This window comes from Cetorhinus maximus, chromosome 2, assembly GCF_964194155.1.
Source record: "Cetorhinus maximus chromosome 2, sCetMax3.hap1.1, whole genome shotgun sequence".
In the NCBI taxonomy this organism is placed as follows: Eukaryota; Metazoa; Chordata; class Chondrichthyes; order Lamniformes; family Cetorhinidae; genus Cetorhinus; species Cetorhinus maximus.
In genome coordinates, this window is record NC_135880.1 from 209,049,287 (window position 1) to 209,068,884 (window position 19,598).

A 19,598-nucleotide genomic window follows, 5' to 3' on the forward strand; every position below is an offset into this window, starting at 1 on the left:
TACTGCACTGGAGGGTCACTTTTGATTTTTGTGCTTGAGCCCCGGTGCACGAGTTGAGCCCAAACCCAGTGATTCAGAGGCAAGTGTGCTACCTCCTGAGCCATAGGTGACTCTGAAGCAACAGTCTTGATTCTCTCCCTTTGAGTGTGCCCAGCCTTTATTTTTTTTGCTTCCAAACATGAATTAAGCTTTACATAGCCACATCCAAACAGAACAGATTCACCAGGACGAGACCAGGGTTTAATTATGAGGACACTTTACCCAGATGTGACTCGCATTGTCTTGTGTATAACAGATCTTTGAAATAATAAAGTAACTCAACAGGGTAGGCATAGGTATGCTACTTGCTCTGGGGTGAATCCAGAAAAAAAACTTAAAGTTACAGCTAGGCCATTTAGGAATTAAATTAAATCAGAAAGCACTTTTTCCACTTAAAGGGTAGTGGAAATCTACAACTCACCTTCCTCCACCCTCCAATTGCTACAAAGAAAAGGTTGTGGGTGCTGGTTTAATTAAATGTTCAAGACAGCGATAGATTGATTTTTGTAGAGTAAGAATATCAAGGGATGTGGAGCAAAGGCAGGTAAATGAGGCTGATGTAATGATCAGCCGTGATGTAACAGAATTGTGGAACAGGCTTGAGGGGATGAGCGGCCTACATCTGCTCCTCTGTTCTTATGTTCTAAACGAAGAAAAATTTAATTTCATTTCCATGAGCAGATGAGTGACGCCCAGCCATCCAGAATGTCATCTACATGAATAGTCATTGCCATTCATGGCTGCATTCAGCTGATGAAGACTGAAGCACTATCAACTGAATTCTTATTCTTTAACTGCAGTGTACAATGCCCAGTGGGAATATTTGTCAAAGCAACTTGACGTTATCTTGGTTAGCAACCATCCAGACCCTCATTGCAGGCTGGCACGGGACCAGCTTGTTAAAAAGTCTCACAAATTGCTTGCAGTCTGTCATTGCAGTACTATTTCAATGCCAGCTCAAGCTGATTCTCTGTGTGAAGGGAGGATAATCTTGATCCTATCTGGAATATGCATCTCCTGATTTGACCAAAACATGAAAAGTAACCAACAGTGGTAGTGGACACACAAAAATTATTCGCCTATCCTCAATTCAAATATTCAATCATCATCATAAAATTACATTGAACTTACAACAGCTCGTTTAGCCTAACCAGCCCATGTTGTTGTTTATCCTCCATATGAGCAGCAGTGTTAATCTCTTGTGCCTGCTCTGTTCCCATATCCCTTTTATCAACTATCTAGCTCAAGTATTCACCTGGTTTCTACTGCAATTTTTAAGTCAAGCAGCGCATTCAACAGCCTCACACCCATTTATGAAAAAAAAAATTATCTTGCTCACTGTCTTAAATCTGACATTTTACTTATTTTTATGCCCTTCTTATCAGATAAAATATAGGGTATAAGGCACAGAAATGGGCCAGGCCGGCCCTCTCCCACACCCCAGCAACAATTGGAAACAATTTGTTTCAATCTAAGTGATCCCATACCTTCATAATTTTAAACATCTTTATCAAATCACCCCTTTACCACCTCTATTTTAATGAAAACAGCTTTTTTTTCGAATTTCCTCATAACAGGTGTCCTAATAAATTTGTCCCTTCTACTGCCTCGATAGTGTGGAGACTAAAACTGTAATAGTACTCCAATTTTTATCTCATGTGGATAAAATATAAAATACATTTTACCTTTCATAGTCTAAACCTCTTACCATAAAACTCAATAGTACATTTGCTTTCTTTATGGTTTTAACCACAAGCTGCTGCTTTTCATGTCTTGCAAACCTGAACCCCAAATTCCTTGGTGCTTACACATCCTGCAGTTTTCCCAAATCAATGGATAATTTTTACTTTTTTAAAATAGTGGTGTTTAATTAGTAATGGTACTGTCACTGGACTAGCAACCCAGAGGTTCAGGCTAACGGTCTGGGGGCACGGGTTCAAATCCTGCCATTATAGCTGGTGGAATTTAAATTCACTTAATAAAGCTTGAATTAAAAGCTAGTCTTAGCAATGGTGACCATGAAACCATTGTCGATCATCGTAAAAAAAACCATCTGGTTCACTAAAGCCTGTTAGGGAACCTGTTGTCCTTACCTGGCTTCAGACCTACAGCAATGTGGTTGACTCTTAAATGCCCTCTGATATGGCCTAGAAAGCCACTAAGTTGTATCAAACCACTACAGAAAAGTCAAAAAGGAATTAAACTGGACCAACCACCCCGCATCCACCTAGGTACTGGGAACAACAATGGCACATCCAGTCCTTTCAGCCCTGCAAAGTCCTCCTTACTAACTTCTGGGAGCTTGTGCCAAAATTGGGAGAGCTGTCTCATAGACTAGTCAGGCCTGACATAGTCATACTCACCTTAGACACAATGTCCCAGACACCACCATCACCATCCCTGCATATGTCCTGTTCCAATGACAGGACAGGCCCACTAGAGGTGGTAGCACAGTAGCATACAGTCAGGAGGGAGTTGCAATAGGAGGCCTCAACATTGACTCCGGACCTCATGAAGTCTCATGGCATCACGTAAAAGATGTGCAAGGAGCCCACCTGCATATTACCACCTAACGCATCCCCTCAGCTGATGAATCAGTTCTCCTCCAATTGAACACCACTTGGAAGAAGCACTGAGGGTGGCAAGGGCACAGAATGCATTCTGGGTGGGGGACTTCAATGTACATCACCAAGAGTGGCTCGTTAGCACCACTACTGACCGAGCTGACTGAGTCCTAAAGGACATGCCTGCTAGACTGGATTTGCGGCAGGCGGTGAGGGAACCAATAAGAGGGAAAAGCCTACTTGGCCTCGTCCTCACCAATCTACCTGTTGCAGATGCATCTGTCCTTGACAGTATTGGTAGGGGTGACAACTGCATTGCCCTGTTTTCACATTGTGGATACCCTCCATTGTGTTGTGTGGCACTGCCACTGTACTAAATGGGATAGATTCCAAACAGATCTAGCAACTCAAAACTGAGCATCCATGAGGCGCTGTGGGCCATCAGCAGCAGCAGAATTATATTCAATCATAGTCTGTAGCCTCATAGCAATGGTAGAGTGGGGGATGTGCCGGGCTATCAAGCCAGGGGAATGAACCTGGGTTCAATGAAGACTGCAGGAAGGCATGCTAGGAGCAGTACCATGCACTGGACACTGCAAAGGCTATGGGCCCTGACAATATTCCGGCAATAGTACTGAAGACTTGCGCTCCAGGATCAGCCACACCTCTGGCTAAGCTGTTCTGGCACAGCTACAACACTGGCATCTACCCAACAATGTGGAAAGTTGCCCAGGTATGAGCTGTCCATAAAAAGCAGAACAAATCCAACATGGTCAAATATCGCCCCCATCAGCCTACTCTTGATCATCAGCAAAGTGATGGAAAGTATTGTCGACAGTGTTATCAAGTGGCACATACTCAACAATAACAAGTTCACTGACGCTCAGTTTGGGTTCCTCCAGGGCCAATCAGCTCCTGTATGAATTTCAGCCTTGGTCCAAACATAGACAAAAGAGCAGAACTCAAGAGGTGAGGTGAGAGTGTCTGCCCTTGACATCAAGGCAGCACTTGACCAAGTGTGACATCAAGGAGCCCTTGTACAACTGGAGTCAAAAGGGAATTGGGGGCAAGGTCTCCACTGGTTGGAGTCATGCCTAGCAGAAAAAAAGATGGTTGTGGCTGTTGGAGATTAATCATTAAAGTCCCGGGACATAGCTGCAGGAGTTCCTCACGGTAGTGTCCTAGGCCCAGCCATGTTCAGCTGCTTGATCAATGACCTTCCCTCCATCACACGGTCAGAAGTAGGGGTGTTCTCTGATGATTGCACAATATTTAGCACCATTCATGACTCCTCAGCTACTGAAGCAGTCCATGTCCAAATGCAGCAGTATCTGGAAAACATTCAGGCTAGGGCTGATGGTTGGCAAGTAACATTTGAGCCACATAAGTGCCAGACAATTGACCATCTCAACAAGAGTGAATCCAACCATGTCCCCTTGACAGTCGATGTCATTACCCTCACGGAATCCTCCACTATCAACATCCTGGGGGTTACCATTGGCCAGAAACTGAGCTGGACCAGCCATATAAATACTGTGGCTACAAGACCAGGTCAGAGGCTGGGAATCTTGGTGTGAGCAACTCACCTCCTGACTCCCCAAAGCCTGTCCACCATCTACAAGGCCAAAATCAGGTCTGTGATGGAATACTCTCCACTTGCCTGGATGAGTTCAGTTCCAACAACACGAAAGAAGCTTGACATCATTCAGCTCGCATGATTGGCACCCCATCCATCATCTTCAACATTCACTCCTTCCACCACCAACGCACAGTGGCAGCAGTGTATAATACCTACAAGATGCGTTGCAGCAACTCACCAAGGCCCCTTCAACAGCACCTTCCAAATGTGTGACCTCTACCTAGAAGGACAAGGACAGCAGTGCATGGGAACGTCACAACCTATAAGTTCCCCTCCAAGGCACACACCATCCTGACTTGGAACCTATTGCCATTCCTTCACTGTCACTGGGTCATAACCCTGGAACTCCCTTCCTCAGAAGCATTGTGGGTGCACTTACACCACATGGACACTGCAGCAGTTCAGTAAGGCGGCTCACCACCACATTCTCAAGAGCAATTAGGGATGGGCAATAAATGCTGCCCTAGTCAGCGATGCTCACACACCAGAAAAGAATAAATAAAAAACATTATTTATTATTAACATTTGCCCCAGATGTTTAAAATTGTCATCTCACTCACTCAACTCACACACACTATCACGTACACAAACATTAGGTACAGATAAAGGTAAATCAATGCAATTACAATTCATGATTGTCTCAGTCCTTTGTGTAGCAGGCCTGTGGTTTCTTAAATGAGTTGATGCTTTGATTGAAGTGAACAACTTGTAAATCAAAGGATTCTCAGTCAGCTGCAAGGCTCCTTGTCGGCAAATTTCCAGGAGGTTGGTGCTCAGCTGGAATATGTTCTGGGGTGGGGGGGAAAGAGGAGTACTTCTCTCACTTTCAAGATATTGGTGTTTATTACCTTGACTGCTTAGATAACTTGCAGCTGCTTCGATGGCTTTCTGATGGAACTCTGTCTCCTGAGCACTTTCTTGCTGCTATTTTTAAAGCAAATGGAAAGCCAGCCGTTTCATCATGTGACCTTTTTCAGGTCCAAAGTGCTTTTTTTTAAATAAGGTAAGTGGTTAGGTCAACTACACATCCTGTGTTGTGGCTTTCACACCTTGAGAGTTTGAGAGAGCTAGTTTCTTAGTATTTCAATGACCCATTCGATTTTAAATTACCCCTTTTGAATTGGTTTCAGAAAAGGTATTGAGTCAACATCAGTCTGGAAGGTTCCATTTGTTCCCTCGAGGCACGAGAATGTTTGAATCCACAAGAGGAGTCAGGTGATCCTCTGGTGGCCATCTTTTTGCAGTGTTTTGTGGTCAGTTTTTAAAATGCCAAAATTAGTTTGACGTTCAGAATATGCCAGGACATGACATACAGACATTCAGTGAGAAATTCAACTCATACCTGCCTATTTTTTCAAACTTCCAAACTTTATATCATGACCTGCCATGCCAAAAGTGCCAGCAATGTGCCGGACACGGTATTGAATCACATGCCTTTTAGTCATGAAAAGCATTTGCTTGAAACAGCTATTCACCTCCTTCGTTTTGTGAATCGGAGCCCTACACCAGTTCTAGGACACCAGACGTAAAACTGAAGTATATTTGGACATAAAGATGAAGGGTCATCATTGACCTGAAACATTATTAACTCTTTTTCTCTCCACAAATGCTTAGGACTTGCATTTTCTGTTTTTATTTTACAATTATGCATATTTTGCGCTACACACGCTTGGTCTAAATGGAGCAGACGTTGAGTCCAGGAAATTGGCGGCTTTTATTTACATGGGTCCAGGAGAAGCAGGACAGCATACGAAATAAAAACCTGGCTCATTGTAGTTTTTATTCTTAATTGGCAACTACACATAAATCTCAAGCGAAGTGAAATTTGGATTTTCCCAGATAACAAAATCTTCTCCCCGTTTGCATAGGTTCAGATTGGATCTCAGATCAGGTGTTGTGTTTAACAGTAACAATTGTTGTAAATATAGCTGTCATGTAAATGTGTAACTGCTTTGCCGTATTTTTTTGTAAAATTTCTGAAGCGTGCTTTATTCATTAGTATATCCCTATACACATAGTAATTGGTATTTGAAGCACTGCTGTGCTGTTGGAGTTTTAATCTTAAATCCCAAGGTGCCAATTCCAGACCGGAATGCACTTCCCTCTAGTGATATCTGAAGCACTGACAGATACTGGAAAGTCAGCATAACAACCATGAAACATTAATATTCCTTTACACTTGCGTGCAGATAACATTCTAGCTGCAGTTCCCCCGGGATCGTTTGTTGAAGAGGAATAGTCACTGGTTCTCATCTCTAAACAACAAAACCTAATGTATCACCCACCACTGGGATCCTGCTGCAGCTGAAGAGAATTATGACTAAAGCATTTACAGGCATTAATCTACAATGCTGCATCTATGCAGTATTTCAAACATACAATCTGAAGAAAAGGGATTGGTGGCTAAGCTCCTGCAATGTCAGAATGAGTATGATTCATACAGAACAACACAATCAGCGCCCTGCTTTTCTAATTATTGTGAACTCTTTGGTGTTAATCCTTACCTTCTATTAACGTCGTTTGGTTTTTCACCAAAATTATTTTTTTCAAATCACTATCAATTAAAAAGAACAAAATCCTTGATTCAATTCGTAGCAGTTTTATCTTTGGTTCAGAAGTCTGAGTCCCCAAACTTGAGCACATTATGTGGATAATACCGAGGCGGCATCACGAAGTTTCGTGCTGGGGATGATGGCAATTTCCTCGCAGACCCTTTTGTTGGTGAGGAAGTCATTGCCAAGGCGGGTGTAATATTTCTCAATGATCACTTGGGCGGCTTTCTTGACTGTCTTAGTCCTGACACAACCCATCTTGGATTCCAGCCGAGAGAAGAGAGCGGTGGCTGCTGGGAGCGGCTCTATGAGGACCCCTCCTTTTGTTGAAGAAATATGGCTACCATCTGACTCTTCCTGGGGTGGGTATTTGAACTCTCAACATGACTCAAAAAAGAACAGTGAGGTCCCCTATTCCTCCCTCAACCAACACCACCCTTCGACAGCACCTTCCAAATATGCAACCTAGAAGGACAAGGGCAGCAGATGCATGGGAACATCACCACCTGGAAGTTCCCCTCCAAGCCACACACCAGCCTGACTTGGAACTATATCACTGTTCCTTCACCATTGCTGGGTCAAAATCCTCGAACTGCCTTACTAACAGCAAGGTGTAGCTACACCACGTGGACTTTTTTTTTAATTCATTCCTCATTTATTGCCTGTTCCTAAATGCCCTTGTTCAGAGGGCATTTTTAAGAGTCAATCACATTGCTGTGGATCTGCAGTCACATGTAGGCCAGACCAGGTAAGGATGGCAGATTTCCTTCCCTAAAGGACATTAGTGAACCAGATCAGTTTTTATAACAATCAGCAATGGTTTCATGTTCATCATCAGACTTTACTGAACTCAAATTTCATCATCTGCCGTGCTGGGGTTTAAACCTGGGTCCCCAGAACATTACCATGGGTCTCTTGAATACCAGTCCAGTGACAATGTCACTATACCACCGTCCCCCCCGTGCAGGGGTTCAAGAAGGCAGCTCATCACCAGCTTCTCAAGGGCAATTAGGGATAGCCAATAAATGATGTCCTAGCCATCGACGCCCGCATCCCATGAAAGAATTAATAAAAGAAAATAATGCTGTTTGTGGGATCTTGCCATGTGTAAAACAGCCACTATGTTTGCCCACATAACAGTCACAGCATTTCAAGAAATAAAGATAGAAAATGCAGGCAACACTCAGCAGGTCAGGCAGAAACAAAGTTAATGTTTCAGGTCTGTGACCTTTCATCAGAAGGCAGGCCCACAGCTGGAGAGGCAAGAACAGCAATGCTAGTGGCTGTGAAGGTGATTGTGGCCCTGAATTTCTTTGTGCTTGCATCTGTCCAGGCTTGAGCAGGTGGTATCTAACATCACCTGGTTAGCCATCCATTGCTTAAACAGAGAGGTAACTAACGCCCTTTATGCCAGAAGCAAGGAGTTCATTATGTTCTCTCTAAGTAGAGAGAAGCAGGCAGAGTGTCCATGCGGCTTTGCCAGGAGATTAAGCTTCCCCATGGTGCAGGGAGCCATCGACTGCACAAGTGTAGCTTTGTGGTTGCTGCCTCTAAATGCTGAGATGTACCCCAACCACAAAGGTTACCACTCACCAAATGTGCAATTGGTGCCCAACCTGCCTTAGCTTAACATGCCCGCTATCCTGGCAGCACTCATAATACTTTCATTTTGTGACAGTTACATGTTTCCTCCGCATTTGAGCTGCCATTTTAAATCAGATGGGCAACAAGAGCTATCTGCTTAACACCTGTCCATGAATCACCTCCGTAACCCAAACCCACATGGCCGGCATGTGTGTAATGAGAGCAACACTGCTTGTGAAACGCCATGGAGCAGACCATCACAGTGCTGAAGCAACGGTTCCCCTGCCTAGAACCCTACAGTACTCAATGGAGCAAGTCTAAGCCATGAGTATTCTCCCTCTCAATTCGTGGTCATGCATCTCTTACATCATCATTTGGGTGGTACTGTTTCTCCAGTCCCAAAATTAACTGTTTTAACCCGAAAACTACATCTCCCCCCAAATCTTTGCCAACATATTATATATATACCCCAACTCCCCACAAGTCTCTGACGTCACAGATTCAAATCAGTCAGGAGGTTTTACAACTCTCCCTGATTGTGTTCTTGTCAGACTTGGAAAATCAGAAGTCCCTCTTTAGACTTCTTGCTTGGTCTTCAGTAAGAGTTGAAGTGTCTGGTGCATTGTCAGTTTGTGACCCAACATCTGGTTCTTCCAAATTTATGATGGATGGTTCACTTGGAGGAAGGAAGATAAGATTTCTCCTGTTCCTTCTTATTTGCCTTCTGGACTATGTACTAGATAGGATCTTTGTTCATTGTCATCCTTTTAAACAATTACTCCTTCTCCGCCTTGGTCTCTTATTTCTACTGAGATTTGATTCTTTTCTTTCCCTCTTTGCTGTTATAGCTCTCTCTGTCAGTTGTCTCTCTCATGATTGAATTTTGTGGGTTTATCCCTCTCTTTGCAATCTATATATTCCCCATCCTTATCTATTGAGTTAATCCTGGTTCCTTTTGACAGTTTTGGCTGCCTTTCGTTACTTCTGGAGTGATGACTCCTTGTAGCCTCACGTTCGTGAACTCTTGCCTAATTCTGGACTGCTACCTCTGGAAATAATTGTGTAGGTTGGCTAGGAAACTGTAAGGAAGCCATTTGATCAACATCTTGGTTATCCTCAAATTCCAGTAGCCCTGGTGTAACAGTAAGGTCAGTGCCTTCCAATGTGGAAGAGGTGGTTCTGTCTCTAGTCCTGGACTTGTTTGACTGCTAGCATCCTTGACTACCACTTTTGGTAGATGGATAGGTGCGGATGCACTTACAAAGGGGTCACCACTGTTGGATGAATGCGGTATTGTAACAGTGTGTTCTATTGCTTAAGTTTCATCTTTCACCTCGCCAGCTGTTTCACAAAGTGATGAAGGATCATGGTCATACTCAAGTTCTCGTTGGTCTAACTGGTTCATTACTTCTTTGGTGAAAACAAGTTTACTCTCTCCCTCCTGGACATCTTTCTGGAAAAGGGCTGGATTATCGGCCTCTGTGAAGTGCAAAAAAATCAGCACTAAAGTCCTGATCTAGACCTTCAGTGCAGTAGGACAATTTGAGGGATTCAGATTTGATGTCTTCCTTGAATGTCTGTTGATTGATGTCCTCTGCTGTCTTGATGAGATTGCCGTCTTAAACAGGCATTTTGGCTGAGGAGAGAGAATCCCTGATTGTGAAAATCATAGAATGTTTCCAGTATATTTTTTTCCTTGTATTGGAGCATTGTCTGCAACATGCCTATGACTTGTAGTTTGATCCCCCCTGGACCATGTAACTGGCTTTCAATTGTCCTCAGCCATTGTGACATTAGCCATGGTTTGTTGTCTATTAAGGCTTGCTCCTGTTTGAACTTAGTGATATGTCCATTGGCACAAATATCTACATTCCAGAATATGTATCTGGGGTCTTTGGTCTCACCCAGGAAACATTTTTGTTCCTTCCCTCGTTGAGATTCCTCAATTTCATTGATGGCCTTTTGTCTGAATATTGTCTCATTATCCTCTGTCTACCCAGAGGTTTTGGTTCTGCACATGTTCCCAAAGTGTCCAAATCTTTTGCAGTGAAAGCATTCAAAGATATGGCTAGGAGCGCAAGAGCAGGAGGAGGAAGAGGAGTAGAAGGAAGAGGAAGAGGAGGAACAGGGAGAAGGAAGGAAGCAGCTGCACACTCCCTGTTCTGGCCAGACTGTCTGTGATCACCTCATTCCACTACTATTCCAATTAACATTACCCCAAATCCCCATTGTACAACAGTCACACACCTTACTTTCCCATGTTATGGTTCATCATAGCTTCTATTTCAGCATTGTGGCTTATGAGACACCAAGACAAAACAACCATTTCAAAGCAACTTTAGCCAGCAAGCCATCCAATATTCAATGTAAAAGTCAACTAATCACCCTTGTGCATTCCCTTAGAGCTAGTCTTCTTGCTGGTGTCTTTGCCTGATCTGGTGCTCCTACATGATGTTATCCCAGTGGCTATAGCATGGTTGAGAGAAGGCTGTTGACTTTCAATGGGGGAGACTGCAGTTGGCTTTGCAGAATCATTTCAAGCAGCTCTGGGCCACCTCAGCATGGGCAGTAGCAGTCTGGCCTGGCTAGTTGACAGACAGCAACAGGGGCACTGCGGAATGACAGTGGTGGGAGTACGAATGCTGTCACCTTGAGAGAGTACAGCAGGTTCATGTTCCACAGAACTGCTGCCACATCCTCTAGGGTGGTGCCTCACCAATCCTAGTGATCAGTTGGAGGGTGAGTTGTGGGACTGCTGTGAGAACCTGCAAGCCCCTTTAAGCACTGCTATCCGCAGTCATGAAGGCAGCAGTTTGAGTCTCCATGGCACCGTGCATGGCAATAAGCAGAAGTTTCATGACCTCAGTATGTGTGTTCACTGAAGCACTCAGACATGTGGCTTCTGCCTGTGCTGCAATGGAAGCTGAGACTCAACTAACAGATATGCATCATGCTAGGATCCACAAGTATTCTCATGGAGTTCACCACCACGTTCATGCTATGTCAATTTGGATTCAGGCTCCTCCATGTTCCTTGACAGTGATATCAATGGCATCTCCCAAGCAGCACTAGAGGCCTTTGTTCAGAAGGTGAACAGGAGGAGAGAGGTCCTCTTCCCTCACTGGGACAGAGGGCCACTAGACAGGCACTCTGAAGACAGTGGGGGTAGATAACCATAGTTGTCAATGCCAGCAGTCCAGCTCTGAGGACCTGAATACAGTGTCAGAAAAAAGTTCAATGAGCTCACATGAATGAGCAAAATCAGTGAATACACGGTATTCAGTCCCATCCAGGTCAATGGAACCTGATTGGGCAGTATGTCTGACTGGTGACAGATGCATTCCCATTTGCATTGCATCAACCCCTCCCCCTCACAAGTCAAATTTCACCCCTCATTTTTTTTTTGCTGGAAAGAGCACTGCGCAAGCAGGACAATTTTGAAGAAAAGAGAAACTATCGTGATAAATCTTCAGTCATTCCTTAATCAATCAAAGGTGCAAACTAGATTACCTTCCCCACTGAATCAGCAGGCATGACAGAGGGAGGAAGTATCAAGGATATTAAAAAGTGAGGACCAGAAGTATATATGTCTCTTGGTGCAATGTTCCCACTGTAATCTGGTCTATCGCCCAATGACTGACATCACTCTTCACTAAGCTCCTTTTATAAATCATGTCATAATAGCACAAAAACCTAGTTAATGGTTATCAGCGAGTAACACATTGTAACTGGTATAATTGATAAATAGATCCGTGTAAACACTTGTTGTGTAAAGAACCATGTCTGAATGATAGTTTAATCAAAATTGAACAATATTCAAAAATGTTAAGTCATTAGCTTCACAGCACAGCTTGGTTTGCTCAGCAGGTACCACTCCCACATGGCCGATGCTGCAGCATGAGAATTCAAGCTTGGATTTGCAGATTGACTTTTTGAAGTAGCACAGCAAAGTCAATCAGCCAAATGCTATTAGGCTGATTGCTAGTCAAGTTAATTAGCTGATATGCAATTTGCTCCAAAGGCCCACTGAAACTGTGTTAATGTGTTTGCTACACAAGAAACATCAAAAGAGTTCAAATCATTCCAGGACTCAAATATTGAATTACTGACTTATAGCTCTTCCCAACAGGCCATGACCACAGTACTTTGTTTGCTGTGCAGTGATAAGAATAACTGCCTGTTTGTATTGAAGGTTATGGTAACTATGCAAAACTTTGTGTTGCTCCCTAGTAACAAACTACTAAAAAGCAACAATAATTGATGTCATTATGCCAAGAAGCACTGTGGTCACGCTGAGAATTTCCATGTTACAAGACAAACTATTCCACTACTGACAGCTGACATGATAGGGAAAATGATTTTCCTATTAAAAGAGCCAACCTCTACAAGTTGGCTTTTTAACAATCAATGCTTTATAGTTCATTACTATAAAAGAGTAGAGTTAATAAAATATGAGGTCGGTTGGCATTTGTATTTTGCTTCTTTATGAGTTTCTTCATAGATATCTGAATTTGTGCTAATCAAAGTGAGCTACCACAGTGTTGTATTGAAAGACTCCAGTCTGCATCCAGTGCACATATGAAGCCAGTATATGAATAGGTCAGGTCTAATGTCAAGCACTTTCTACTTTAAGAATTGATATAAAGCCTCTGTTTTGAGGCACATATCTGGTTTCAGCTCAATTAGACTAAAGATACTACTGAACAGAAAGGTTTTCAATTGCCAAGCCTCCCAGGTGCTAACATTGAACAGTACTTACAGTTGTTATCCTGGGACAGGTCATGTGGACATCTTTTATAGAATTTGTTCTCTAGAAAAGGCATTGAGGGTTTATGGAGGGCTTACTAAATCTATGCAATTGTTCAGTAGCTAAATGTGTAGAACTACATGGAATTTACGGCACAGAAACAGGCCATTTGGTCCAAATGACCTAGGCTGGTGTTTAGACTTTTCACGAGCCTCAACCCAACATTTAACCTATCTGTGTATCATTTCCCTCTCATATACTATCATATATCTAGCTTCCCCTTAAATACAGTTATGCTATTCACCTTAACTACTGCCTGACATAGTAAAGTTCATATTCTAACCATCCTCCGAATGGAGAAATTCAGGCTTTAGATATTAATCTTTTTTTTTAATACAAGTTTTACACATCCCTTCTTCAGTGAGTTTACTCAGTAACTAATTGAATGAAGGGCCTAGGACTGAGCTTAGTTAGTTATGAAAGCAGTAATTATGGTGGGCACTCTGATTTGCATGACTATCCTTGTTATGAAGAAAAAAATTGGACAGAGCTCCCGTTCTTGACTATTAAAGGATTAACCTTGATTATGATTCAATAACCTCTCAATCACCCCTTATATGAGGTGCTGAAAGGTTCTGGTACTCATAGGATCACACTTTAGCCAGAAATCCATTGCATTAAGGAAAGTGGTGGTAAGTAGACACTTAGCAAAACATGTATTTCTAGTCGGCAAGCTAAACTTATGTATTGCGTGGGATTTGTCAAATATTTGGTGGTGTTGCCGGGAATGGTATGAAAGTTGCACTAATTGACTTTGCATAATTAAACTTGAAATGTGGGATCATTATGTAGTTCCAGGAAGCAGTGCCGCCCCTAGCAGGGTCTTCCTTGCAGCACCTCGAAGAAAACATAACAAAAAGAATAATAATAAAATAATAGAAGGCCTGTCATGCAACTCTGCTGCTAATCCTTAAACAATAAGAGGATGGAATACCCTATAAGAAATAGCACACAACCAGTAACCCAATAGCCCCCACTTCACTACACCACTCAAAGGGATAACAATGTAGTCTACCTTTACACATTCTCTGAAAATGGTCTTAGCCGCTTGTTAATTTCTTTTCTATGTCTCTGAATAATAGCTCAAGGCTTCTTATGCAGACAACAAATAACAAATCCCACAAGGATTCTTTGCAAGCTGATGGATGATTCAAGGCTTTTTCTTAGATGATAAATGGCTGAAAGCTTCTTCCACTGATAACAAATAACTCCATGCTTCTTCCCCAGACAGCTCAAGACTTATTCCGAGAAGACAGAAAGCTAAAAGCTTGCACTGGGGAAGATGGACAGCTCATGGGTTCTGGCCAAGTTATTGGGCAACTGATAGTTTCTGCTTCAAATGATGGATGGCAGGATGTTTCAACCCAAGGTGTTGCCAGACTACCCATCTGATAGAAAGCTCATTTCACTTATGGCTATTCAATTTTTTCAATTCTTATTCCTAATTATTATCTAGGTATCGATATTACTCTTTTTAATTGATTTATAGATAACCACTATTGTTCACACTGGAATTGTGCCATGTGAATAAACCAAGCAGAAAGAAAACTAGCTCAGTAACAATGTTGAGCATGGAAACCTATTCAAGCTTGTCCAGTGCTGCAATTGTGCTTTGGATTGGGCAAAGCACAAAGCACAGCCAGGGATTTGTACTGGTGTTTCCGTGAATAATGCACACACAGCAAAATAGCCCATTCTAAATCTGGCAGAGTGTTTTAACCAAAAAGAAGCTGATACCTCAGAAGCACTCCGTTACTCATTAGATACAGGCTGCTCTCTTTACCCACTTGCGTGCCTATTCCTGATTCAGGGCAGATGAAATTTAAGCATCAATCTGGTGACTAAATGTACATCATTAAAAATATGCTGGCCCAAACTTTGAAGTAACAGAAGAAGTGCGGAAGAACCAATTAGATTTCCTGTGACTTTTATGAATGAGCTGGGAGTCCATTTCTGCACAGACATATGCATTAACCAGCCAAGGCCTGCACACCAGTGGTTAGGTCTTCCTTGCTGAATACTAATACCAGTTAATGTAGAGAATTGTTTCAGCTACTTACATATAAAAGGAAAAATTGACCAGTAATATGGCCATTTGGAGTTAGTGCAAGTTGCATATTTGTAAGATTACAAAACATTTTTTATATTGTAAGATGTTCACTTCATCCAAAAGGTTACCTGCAAGAAGACGTAAAATTGCTTTAAGTTGTTTTTCTGTCTTGACTGGGAATCAGGAATTTAATTAATTTATTAGTCAATTATTTTCCTCCATTTCCCACCCAGAAATCGCAGCAATTTAATGAGATTTTCTGCTCCTGATGGAGCAAGCAAACTTATGCACAAGGGAATCCCATTACCTTTTCCTGGTAAATGTTTGGAGCCTTTCTAAAAGTCCTCAGCAGGACTCATGCTAGGTCTCAGCTGTTAAGTCTCCTCTTGGTATCTTACAGGAGAGCATCGTACAGAATTTTCAGGGTGGTCAGGGAACTCCCCCAGGCGTGAAGTCTGTGCTGGATCTCCTGGGAGACTTAGAGTATGCCTTTAAGGATGTGGGCATGTCTCTGTATACATTACTAGAAGGGAAATGATGTATGTAATTTGTGTTTCAGTTTTAGTTTCACTTTTGCCTTAAGCAGCAGAGTAAACAAAAGCTCCTAGTGCTCCAAGCTTTACAGCAATGTAAGACTGTTCTCATGTGCCTAATTTTAATAAATGAACCCACAATGTGTTTACCCAATCCCGTAGGAGTGATTGGCGTCTTGTGTCTTATACAGCAAATAAGCTTTAGAACTTATATCATTATAAGCACATGATCATTACACTCCACTCACACACGGCAAAATGGCCAGATATAAAAATAAATTCCTGCAGAACTAGAATCCACCCCATTTTCTGCCCACAGATTCAGTACCATTCTCTTGTGGTCAAGGCTGGAATTTTGGTCTCTAAACACAGGAGAGACAAGGAAGAGTAAAGGGAAAAAAAATGGAGAACAAAACATCACAGTCCCCTTGTTGCTTCCACATTGTTTTTCTGGAGAGCTGTTGCAGATAAAACAGCTGAATAGATGATTTAAGTGAGATTGATTGTGCTGGCAGATTAGAAAGACAATTAAAGAGGTGTCCTACAATAAACCTCTGCAGAAAACTGAGAAACAAAGAAATCTCAGGCAATTGCCTCTATTACTCTGTTGGTTCAATGCAGGCATTTTATATTAAATAAAGGCTTCTTGTATTTTAAGCAGAGAAAACTTAATCAATACAGTGCATACATTTATTGTTAGTCTGATCCAACATGGCAAGTACATTAATCTTATGCCACTGTAGAAAGGTTACAACAGTTGGGGTTAGTTACCAAACCATCTAGCAAGGATGATGGGTGTTCACTTGAGAACAGCCTACCGGGCTTTATAATTTTTTCTCCACTTTGCTGTCTCATTTTTTGAAGGAACTGACTCATGCTGAGTGGGTCAGTACAGTGAGTGCCATCTAATGGTTCAAGGGACATTGTGGAAATGCAACTCAATCCCACGTCATTAGGGATAATAGAGCACAGAAAAGAAAAGAATCTTCTGCTTCTGAAGAGTAGTTGAAAAGGAGCAGGGAGTACAGTTCTCTTCACCCCTGCCCCTGTCACTATAAAAAAATTCAAAAGCTGGGAATATTTAACATTTTCAAAACTTCAACGAGGAGGCAATTCAAAGGAGATAAGGGAGAGGGGGTGGATGAAATTGGTCTTGGGGGAACCGCAAAAACTGGTGATAATCAGTTAGCAACCCATCACCACCCAACTAATCTTCTTTTTCAGTCAAGCCAACAGAAAAGTGGGCTGAGGTTTCATTATCCATGTAAATAACTCTAAAAGTATGTAAGCTTTGACTCTAGTTCCATCTTTCCCAAACTAGCTCTCTGGATTGGAACATGGTCGCAAAGGAAAATATCATGTTAAATATTAGAACGCCAGGTGGTGAAGGATAAAACTGGAGCCAATATTTATATTCATTTACAGAGTTGCATATTACGAGCATACATCTCCTAACCCAACAACCACAGTTTTAATCTGGGTGGAATTTTATGGTTCCCGTTGCAACAGAATGGCAGGGGAGGGTGTAGAATTGAGTGCCATGACAGCAGTACTGTGCCTACTGTCTACCCACCTCAGCTGATATTTACCAGCCATGTGGCCTGCCCACCCCCTTGGGCCATTTGAGGCCTTTAATTGGCCAATTAATTAATTAATTGCCACTTAAGGACCTCCTCCTGATGCCACTGCCATTTTACCAACACTGGGAGATATTAGTGCTACATGGCGACCTGACAGCTGTTATGCGGGCTGAGGTGGGGGTCATGGTGGGGGGTTTCCATCTGTTCGGTAACCCTGTGTCCATCAGAAGGTACTCCCCACACACATTCACAATATCGCCTCTCTACCTGTCCTCTACCCCCAGCCCTCCTAAACCCAGTTCCCAAACCTCCTCCCCTGAGCGTGCCTGCCTGGCCATAACGAAATCCCATATTTAACATGGGTCTTTGGATCCATGGCTCCTTTGTGTCGGGGACTGCTTGTAGTCCCAGCAGTCGCCACTACTCCTGGACTCTTGGAGGGGCCTCCACCTCCCAGATGGGGGTGGAAGTCTCACTTTGAGTCAATGTACATGGTGCTGATGTGCTACGTCCTTTCAGAACCAATGTTCTGCCTGTTTTGAAAGGTGGACCTGTGGTGCTTCCTGCTGTAAGGGCATGGGGCAGATAGATGAAGATCATTGAAGTTAACTTCAACCCACAAACTTCAGGCTTAAAGGCGAGTGTGCTACCAACTAACGGCATGTATGACAGGTATTCTGTTGAAGTGGGGAGCTGGAAGCTTCTACGAGATTGAACCCATGGGAACTTCCTAACATTTAATTAGACCCACATAGAAGAGATTCTGGGTCTTTACTTTCAAAATTCCTGTATGTACAATAAGGCTTGAATGGTACCAACCGATGAGGCAAAATTGTGACCGATCTAATTGCGAGCCCATTATTTATATCTATTTAACATCAATGCATCACAAAATATAAACAAAAGGTTAATAATTGGACATAATGATTTAAATAAGTGAATTGCATTAGATATTGTGTTATTGTGTTAAATACAATGAATCCAACATGATGCTAGGCATGTAGGCCACACGTCCCATAGACTGGCAGATCATATCAAACAGCAGCACAGCCCAGCTGCTGTTTGCAAAGGGCAAGGTACAGACCGTACCCAACCAGCCCGTGCTTGCAAAACTCAAAACACAGTGTCCAACATTAGATATGATTCCGCGATTGGACAATATTTGTTAAATAATCCTCAGTGTGCTAAGAATTATGCTGACAACCAATTTAACAACGTCACTCGGGCTCACAGTGTGACACATTTGCGTGTACTAGAAGCTACATATATTAATAAACAAAGCTCTGGTTTTTCAGACAGAAAGAACATGTACACACATTGCGCCTGTTTCAGCTAAACAAAATAAGTGACAGCCATTCACTGACTCACTCCACAGGCCTTGACCAAGCAGGGTCAAGTTGCCTGGCTTAAATTTCAAATAATGCTTGGCAATTAACTGTCAGTCACCATCACTGGTGCATTCTCCATGAGCAATGCCTCTACCAATCAGAGTCCACTTGCCAACAAACCAGCGCTCTCTTCTCATACAGTATAAATTGTTGTTTTCCCCTTATATTGGTATTCTTGCAGTGTCCTGATGAGTGCAAGACAAAAAGCTTCGATACATCTCTTTTTTCAGCAATACTCAAGTAATTATTTTGTTATTTGTTCTTTCATGGGATGTGGGCATCACTGGCTAGGCCAACATTTATTACCCATCTCTAACTGCCCTTGAGAAGGTGGTGGTGAGCTGCTGCAGTGCATATGGCGTAGGTACACCCAAAGTGCTGTTAGGAAGGAAATTCATAACTAACTTAAAAATAATATTGATGAAAGGACAAACAATGTAGTGGGAGATAGTAAGATTTACTTTGAATTTCATTAAAATAATGTGTAAAATTTCAACTTTGATTTTGGTAGAGTAGCATACAATTGGTACAAGTCTCGTTTTTGACAAAATAAATGGGTTGGCAGCTGATTACATCAGATTCCTATCCCAAATTACCTGCCTGCCTCCCGTTGCCAAATCCCATGTAATTTCTGGCCCTTCCTACGATCCACTATGCTTGGTCCTGAGTGAGCTTATTTGCATATATTATAATGAGGGCCTATACGGCACTGCTACTCGAAGTTTCATATTGACAGAGTACTCATTAACGGCAAAATGGTCTCCGATTTTTCATGGTGCGTCCAACCTTATGGTTGGCAGATGAACGAATCGGCCAGGCGGACTTAGCATTTTTCATCCGACCTCATATAAAAGCGGGATGA